We start from the raw sequence: 9,053 nt of genomic DNA on the forward strand, positions 1-9,053 counted from the left end.
GGGCTGACCACTCGAGATTGGATAACCTGTCAGGAGGCTTGTCTCCAGAGAAGGTGACCAATCAATTGCCTACAAGAGCTATGGCACTTTACCTCCCAAATTTTCTCAGTACAGTCTGAGGAGGCGGTGCCTGCAAAGCTATCCCAGAGAAAAGTTCTGTGACTGGCGAATAGAAAAGGCATGAAAAACAAAAACAAAAAAGCTTGCAGGTTCAACTGTTGTAAATTGTAGTTTACCTCCAGACCACCAGGGGGTGCATGGGTTTTGGCCAAAGACTTGGGCTGTGCAGGAGCCAGGTTGAGGTAATTTCTTCCAGGTGTGTGTAGAGAGGGAGCCGCGGTTGTGTAGCCTCTTTTGCAGGCCATAGGAATTAACCCTTCCTTTGGCAGAGAGGAATGTGTCTTGTTTGATTTGGGCTGCTGCCCGCGGCCATTGTTCTGAACTGGATTTCTAAAGGCAGGTCATAAGCAAACGTGCTTATTCTTTGTTATTGGAGCTTAAGCTTGCCTCTTTGAGCAGGTTCCTGATGCTCTCTTCTGTGTTTCCTTTCAGGCCCCACCACCCGTCCAGTGCAAAGCCTGCAAAAACTGAACATGAGAAAGATTCACAACTCATTCTCAACGTTGCCATCCAAAGTCTTCGACCTCACGAAGAAGGGCAGATCCCTTTGCACACAAAAAGAAAAGCACAAATAGCACTGAAATTCCTAGAAACAAGGTTCCCTCTTGTATTTGTTGCTGTTGTTTGCTTTGTTTTAAGGTTGTGAGCAGATGGCTTGGCTACATCAGTAACAAAAGACATCAGAGCTGACTAGGAAAAAGAGCTGGGGAGGCAAGAGGGGAGGGAGGCTGAGCTAACAGCCCCCACGCCACATCTCTCTAGGGCACTATTTCTGCAAATATAGTCTCTCTCCCACCCGCGCTGAGCCACCTGGAGAAGAGGCTGTAAACAGAGAGCTTTCTGGACCGCATCCCAGAGAGAACATCTGGACCACGAATCTTGTTCCACTTGTGCTTTGAACCAAGTTCCTCAAATGATTTCTTATGGATAAACATGACCTGCGAAATGAGAGGTAAGCTTCCTGGGGAGAGTGGAAGGGAAGATGTGATACCAAGAGGTGATATTTTGAGGTTCGGCTTCAAGCACCTTCTCTCTGATACAAAGTTCACATACCCCAGGGAAGCTGCCCTGTGCAAAGCAAAGTGACCAGAATCCAGACCCAAGGGAAAGGAAGGAAATCTTGTTAGTGTTGGAAGCTAGAGTCTGAGCAACACGAGGAGCCAGAGGAGTAAGTGGAGCCCCTGGGAGGGAACCTGAGCCTTCCCTCTGAGAAGCTCCCACAACCCCAGTGTCATCTTGAGCAGGTGGTTGTAGCTGCGAGCACCTGTGGAAATGCCCTTGCTTCAGAGTGTTCACACTGTGGGCAAGCGCTTTCCTTAATTTTCCCTCCTCGATCTTCCTTCCCCACCTGCTCTTTCACTTGGATCAGTTTTTTTTTTTATTCTTCTTTTTCAAATGCAAATCCCTTGGGGGGGGGGCGGGAAATGAAACTTGCATTGAGAGTTAAGAGAATTTGCTTATTATTTCTTATTACAAAGTTGTGATTTCTCACTCTGAGAAATATTTTCATAAGTTGAGAGGAAGAGATAATTTTAGTTTATTTATCGACTTTTTGAAACAGGGCCTCACTGTATAGCTCTGGCTGGCCTAAACCTGTTATGGAGGGCTGGTTAGCTTTGAACATGTCTGCTTCTTATTCCCAAGTGCAGGTGTACCAGGTGTGGTAGGGCTGGGATTCCAGGCGAACACTGGCACACCTGGCAAGGCTGGGATTCAAGGATGGGCACCAGCACCCCTGTCAGGGCTGGGATTCCAAGTGAGGACTGGCACACCTGGTCAGGGCTAGGATTCCAGGTGGGCACCAGCATATCTGCCAGGAAGAGGTAATTTTAGAGCTTGGACAACTGGAGCAGGTAAGAGAACGGGACTAGGGTATTGATTCCAGGGATTGTTGAAAGAGAGCAGTGTTGGAGAGCTCCTTCTCAGGTCTCAGAAGACTTTAAACCCTGGCATAACACCAGCCTGCAGAAATAAGGAAGAGTGAGCACCATAAAAGGAATGACTCTCAGCTTGCAAACTCCAGAACAGAAGATAGGGAACGTCGTTTCTGAATGGATCTTGGTTTCTCATTTGTGTCTCCGGGCCCAGCTAGATCAGGTGTGGGGCAAGAATAACAGCCTTCCTCCAACTCAGTGGCTTAGCAGCAAAGGGGCTGTGTTCTCACTGGATGTGAGGTTAACTGAAGGGATATCCTCTCCTTGAGGGAGAGGTACACAGATTTCTGTCAGTTTGAGGCCAGCCCGGTCTATATAGCAAGTTCCAGGCCATTGGGGCTTTATAGTGAGACCCTGTCTCATGAACGAAATAAAACAAACAAAGCGAGGAAGAGGGCGTGCTCCAAGAGAAGCAGGTGAGAGAGCTTGGAGGAAAAGTTAGCAGCATGTAGGCAACTGTCAGGCGAAGGCCTGGGACCTCTTTAGGGGTTTACGTTGCCCATCATGCTCTGTACAGCTGTTACCTATGGACACGACACCAGGCAGGGTAGCAGCCTTCCAGTCCTCCTCTCTGGTTTCTTTCAGGTGCTACTGCACAACCTACGCACCCCACCCTCCACTCCACTCTCCTGCTTGGATTCTACTTGTCATGGTCTCTCAGGGATCCAGCTTGAAGAGATTCATCTCCACACTTGCTTAGGTTAGTGTGGCAGGGAAACGAAAATGTGAACAGTTGCATGTAGGCCCTGTTTTAGGGTTCTCCAGAGGCAGTAGGTGTGTGTGTATGTGTGTGTGTGTGTGTGTGTGTGTGTGTGTGTGTGTGTGTGTTTGGAAAAAGAGAAATACAGAGAAAGTCAGAACCAAAAATTTCTTTGGCCCACGCACTCGTGGGGGTTGACAGATATGAAATCTACTGCGTAGGCAGGCAGGAGGCTGGAGACCAGAGAAGAACTGACAGTACAGCTCGAGTCTGGAGGCAGCCCGAGGCAGCATTTCTTTCTTAGGGGATCACAATACTTATCCCTTATGATCTTCAATGGAGCAGATGAAGCCTACCCACATTTTAGAGGGTAATGTTTTATTCAGCATCTCCTGATCTAATATCATGCACATCTAAAGTGAATTTGCAGAAGCATCCACATTGTTGTTTGATCAGAAACTGGATACTATAGCCTAGCCAAAATAAGACATAAAACTGACCATTATAGGCTCTTACATTTAGCCTAGACAGGATACATATCATTTTTGCATAAATGTTATTGGCCAAAATATGTCATATAGACACATGTAACTTCAAAAGGACACAAAATCAAAGCAGATGCTGAGACTCATAGCCAAACTTTGGAGTACGGAGAATCTTATGAAAGAAGTCGGGGATAGAAAGACCTGGAGGAGACAGGAGCTCCAAGGAGAACAACAGAACCAAACTATCTGGGCACAGGGGTCTTTTCTGAGACTGATTCTCCAACCAAGGACCATGCATAGAGACAACCTAGAACCCCTGCACAGATGTAGCCCATGGCAGCTCAGTCTCTAAGTGGGTTCCCTAGTAAGGGGAACGGGGACTGTCTCTGACATGAACTCAGTGGCTGGCTCTTCGATCACCTTCCCCTGGGGGAGCAGCCTTACCAGCCCACAGAGGAAGATAATGCAGCTACTCCTGATGAGACCTGATAGGCTAGGGTCAGAGGGAAGGGGAAGAGGACCTTCCCTATTAGTGGACTTGGAGAGGGGCATGGGAGGAGATGAGAGAGCAAGGATGGGATTGGGAGGGGACAAGAGAGGGGACTACAACTGGGATACAAAGTGAATAAACTGCAATTAATAAAAAATAATTTTTTTATTTTTAAAATTTTTTATTAATTACACTTTATTCACTTTGTATCCCCCCTGCAGCTTCCTCCCTCTTCCCCTCCCAAACCCTCCCAATAATTTTTTTTTTTTAAAGGACACAAAAATACAAAGCTTGCCACTTCTCTATAAGGAGAACAGTAGAGTATTTGGCTTAAAATGGCTGTCACATCCTCATTTCACTAGGGTGAGTTCAGAATCCCCCTTTCCTGGGTTCTTTTTGGGAGGCTCATAGGAGAGCATCTGGACCGCACTTGCCACCTCTTCAGGCTCGCAGAGACATCCGTGCAGCCTCAGTAACCTGCCTCCCGCATCCTAGGAGGCAGTACTTCCTGAGAACCACCTGTTCTCACAGCCATTCAGCACCTCTCTGGGGCCCAAGAAGAATCATCTGCTCTTCCTGGGTCATAGCAGAGCACAGGAAACTCCTGGAAGTTAGGGTGAGAAGGACCACTAGTTGCTCTTCAGTGTCTATTCTCTTCTTCTATAGAACTAGAATGCACATTTAAAATCTGGATACATGTCCAGACCAATCATTATATTTCCCAGACTTCCCTTCAGAAGTCTGTCTTCCTTCCACCTGTCCTCCTTCTCTTCCCTCTTTGGTAGAGTCTGGTTGTTGTTTACAGATATACACAATAGCCATCAAGGTGTTTTACAAGTAGAAGGGCATCCTTTCTCTTTCACTTCTCTGCTGTCTGGGATGTGAATGAGGTAACTGAGAATGAATAGTGACTTTGGAGGATGAGGAGACCTTGAAGAATGGAGGTCATGCCTAGGGGAGCAGTATTTGGACTGCCACATCCACATTCTCAAGTGCATTCTCAACTACAAGTTCACTGATGGGGCCCTGTAACAGAACACAAGAGAAATACAAGCTAGTGTGCTTATGTGTAAGGTCTTTGCAACACCAGAGAAACCTAAATGAAAGGGGAATAAAGGCAGTGGCTTCAAACTCTGGCTTATCTAGTATCTTCAGCAACAAAAAAGAAACCTTTAGAGAAGTGATAAGACAAAAAGCAATTCTAGATTTGTAAAGGTGGAAAGTTGTGAAGATAAATATATGAAGGAAAACCTGGGTGCTGTGGTGCAAACCTGTAATCCCAGCACTAGGGGAAGCAGAGGCAGGTAGATCTCTGTGAGTTTGGGCCATCCTGGTCTACAAAGTGAGTCCAGAACAACGAAGGCTACACAGAGAAACCCTGTCTCGAAAAACAACACACACACACACACACACACACACACACACACACACACTCATATAAAGGAAAAACTAGTGGCTTCTAATTTTTCATATTACAATGATGCCTGCACATTGACCTGATGAGGTCAACAGTCATTAAAAATGTATATCCTGCTAGGCATGGTGGCACACACCTTTAATGTCAGCACTCTGAAGGCAGAGGCAGGGATATTGTTATGAATTTAAGGTCATCCTGGTCTACATAAGCAAGTTCCAGGCCAGTAAAGTGATAGTGAGAGTGCTTCTTAAAAGAAAGAGGAAGGGAAAGAGGAAGGGAAAGAAAGAGGAGGAGGAGGAAGAAGAGGAGTCCATCATGCTTCAGGCAAGTAGAGACCTTTTCTGCACCCACTTGATTCTTTTTGTCTCTGACTCCACAGTCTTCCTTATTTTGAGGGAGGTGGACTCTCACTTTCATACCCTTTGACTGTCATCCACTAGGTAAAGGACACTTAGCTCCCTACTCTTTGAAACCACATTCCTGATGCGTCTATCACTTGTGGAACACAAACAAATGGCACACAGAATGCCCTAGCGCCAGGGACTGGGTGCCACGGAAGACAAAGAATCTGTAGCTGCAGAGCTGCATGACCTATGACCCCTCAGACAGGAGTCCAGATGTCCTCTCACTTTCTTTCATTTTTCATTCCCTGGTACAGATGAAAGAATGTAGTTGTGAACCAATTCTAACTTGGAATGCTATACCAGCTATGGGGTTGGAAAGATGATTTCTCTTCAACCCTCAGACACTCTCAGTTGGGACACTGTAGTAAAAGCCTCTTTGAGCCTGCCCTAAACTTTATGATATGGTTTGCTGTAGTTTAGGTTCCCCAAGAAGCAACCCCAAGTGAGAATTCAAGTGCAAGTAGTGTATTCATGAGTCAAAACCATCCTAACAGGAGACTGGAAATTGAGATGAAGATGCAAAGGAGTTAGGAAGTAAGGTTCTTCTGTGAGCTAGAGCTCTTAGAAGAAGTCATGAGAATAATAGAGCATGCTTCAGAATTATCTAGATGATCTGTGTTCTGGCTAAAGAAGCTGAGAACTGTGCCCACTTATTTATTCCCTGTTGGCTGACATTGTCTTCTGGAGGCTGTCACTCTCCAGAACTCCCTGATTGCTCCATCTGCAGGCCACAGAGGAGGCTGCAGAGGCCAACAAAGCACTTTCTAGGGGAGCTGTAGTGTTTGTGGTAAGAATCAAGGAGAGCTTGGGACACCAACATAGCCACAAAACCTTTGACCCACAATTTTTCCTGCCTGTAAGATGTGCTGGGTAAAGGTGGCACAGCACTTATGGGAGTGACCAATGACTAGGTCATGCCACGAGAGGGACCCCACCCCTGACACTGCCTGGAGGGCCAGGAACCAGAGGCCAGATAGTCCAGAGACTTAGGATAGAACCAAACACGACCAGAAAAAAAAAGTCAATGAAATGATTTTTAATGATATTCTCTATACTTGTAGACCAGAGGCTAGCATAATTGTCATCATAGAGGCTTCATCCAGTGACTGATAGGAGCAGATGAAGAGACCCACAGCCAAACATTAGGTAGAGCTTGGTGATCTCTTGGAAGAGCGGTGATGAAGGATTGTAGGAGCCAGAGGAGACAGGGACATCACAAGAAAACCCACAGAAACAACCTGCTTGGGCTCATAGAGGCTCACAGGGATTGGACTGACAATTAGGGAGCTTGCATGTGTCTGACCTAGGTCCTCTGCTTATATGTATGGCTGTGTAGGTTGGTGTTCTTATGGGATTCCTAACATTGAGAGCTGAGAATGTCTTTGACTCTTTTTTCTGCTCTTGGGACCCCTTTCCTTCTACTGGGTTGCCTCAACACTCTTGATATGAGGTAAGTGCCTAGTCTTATTGCAACTTGATATGTTGTGTTTGGTTGATATCCCTGGAGGCTTGCCCTATTTTGAAGGGAAATAGAGAAGGAGTGGATCTCAGGGAGAAGAGAGGTTGGGGGAAGGGTCTGGGAGGAAAGGAGGGAGTGGAAACTGTAGCTAGGATATAATATATGAAAGAAGAATATAAAAAAGTTTCAAGGGCATGTGGGTCTGGGTCAGGCACTCAGGTCCAATCTGGCTTCTCTCTAATCCTGTCCTCACTGTGATTACTTTGAGGAGGTGGGGGAAAGTCATGTAAGAAAGAAGGTAGAGGCTAGAGAGATGGCTCTACAGTTAGGAACATAGCCACACATCCAAGCACGATATTCATACCATAACAATAAAAACAATTAAAAAAAAAGAGTTAATTTAAAGTGAAACTTGAACTAAGTATGTGTTTTCTGAGTTCTACACAGTAGTGCGTTACCAGGACTAGCAATGTAATTCACGTGGCTCAGCACAAAATGAAGATGGCTGGGCCTTATGTGGAAACAAGACTTTCAAGATACCAACAGCAAGGCATGAACGAGGGGTGAGGCCGTTCTATGCATGTGTCATGCAACCATACAGCTAGTGCTCTCTGATGCTGGCTGGCTCCCTGCTCTGGGGTGTTTGCAATAGAAGCTCCCTCAGTCTTAGCCCTAGGTTTCTTTTCTCTTCTTTCTTTGTTTTGCTTTCTTTCTTTCTTTTTGTTTTTTGAGACAGGGTTTCTCTGTGTAGCCTTGACTGTCCTGGATGCACTTTGTAGACCAGTCTGGGCTTGAACTCAGAGAGATTCACCTGCCTCTGCTTCCCTGAGTGCTAGGATAGTCCTAGATGTCTAACTTGACTTTATTGTTCTCCTTGCTTCTTTTTTCTTTGGATTTAATTTTTTTTCTCTCTCTCTGATTCCTGACACTGAAGATGCAAGAAGACTGACATTCTTTCAAAGTGCTTCAGAGCCCATCTTCCTGGTTTTGGCCAGAAACAGCCCTGTTCCTGGGTTAACTGTACTAGATGAAGTTTTACAGCACGGCTAGAGTGTAAGACAGGTTTTAAGCTCTTGGTTGTAATTAACTTCCAGGTTGTTCTATGCGTTCTTAGCTTCTTAGTCTTGTCACCCACATCTTGTTATCCTGTTAGTCTAGTGGCTGAGATCCAAGTGGGAAATAATAGACCGGAGGAAGTAAATTGGAAAGGGTTCATTCAAAAGAGTATGAAAATATCAAATCAATAGGGTTAGGTTATGACTCTGAGAAGGGAAACTTTGGCCTCCAGTCTCTACTCTCCTGCCATATCCTGTAGTGATCCAGGGAGTTGAGGGGGTGGAAAGGTTCTGTGTGACTCTTTACCTCTCCATACAGCACTGGAACAGGCTTGAGACATGCCTCCTGCCCCAAATAACAAAATAACAACCCCCAAATCCCTTAGGCTTCCATCTCACTTTTCCACCTGCCTTCATTGTACTCACAGGTGTCTAGAGGCCATTCTTTGGTGGTTTTGCACATTTTCCCCACAGACTCTCTTCTCAGCAAACATCTTTGGAAGTTAGAAATATTGCCTGCGTAGATCAGCACGACTGTGCTGTCTGACCACTGTGACATGGCTAGTGACTCCCTCTGGGGCGCAGGAGACACAGGCTTGTTAGTGCCTCCCTCAGTAGCTGGGTCTTCACACTCAGTATTCCAAAGTGGCCCTTACCTGCCCACCCTTATCACACCCCTGAGAGCTGAGGGCCAAGGGGCCTGGTGAGTACGTGGAGTTCTGTTGCCTGTAGGCTGGCAGTGGATGGATCTGTGGAACCCGCAGGTCAGGAGACCTCACAGCTGCAGTAGTGGCAGATGTTTAGAGATTGCTTGACCATTTGACATGATTCCACAGAGCTGTCTGTCCCCCCCCCCCCCCGTCAGGCCCTTCTGTGTTCTTAAATGTAGCACTTCTTTAGCCTCCCAAGTCCCTCAGCTGTTGATACTTTTCTCCTCTTGTCTTCCTTTACTTTTGTCTTCATGGAGTATCAGGTGTTGAAGGTGGTAA

At 46.2% G+C, this 9,053-nt stretch overlaps 1 long non-coding RNA gene across 1 annotated transcript; it reads left to right on the top strand.

Annotated features, from left to right (window-relative positions):
• The first annotated feature begins 557 nt into the window (after positions 1-557).
• On the top strand, positions 558-7,566 carry LOC132652788 (uncharacterized). The gene is made up of 3 exons (XR_009590347.1): positions 558-1,072; positions 2,640-2,754; positions 6,887-7,566. It is a non-coding gene; the product is annotated as an uncharacterized LOC132652788 (long non-coding RNA).
• The last annotated feature ends 1,487 nt before the right edge of the window (positions 7,567-9,053 follow it).

The sequence above is a fragment of the Meriones unguiculatus genome, chromosome 3 (genome assembly GCF_030254825.1).
Source record: "Meriones unguiculatus strain TT.TT164.6M chromosome 3, Bangor_MerUng_6.1, whole genome shotgun sequence".
Classification (NCBI taxonomy): domain Eukaryota; kingdom Metazoa; phylum Chordata; class Mammalia; order Rodentia; family Muridae; genus Meriones; species Meriones unguiculatus.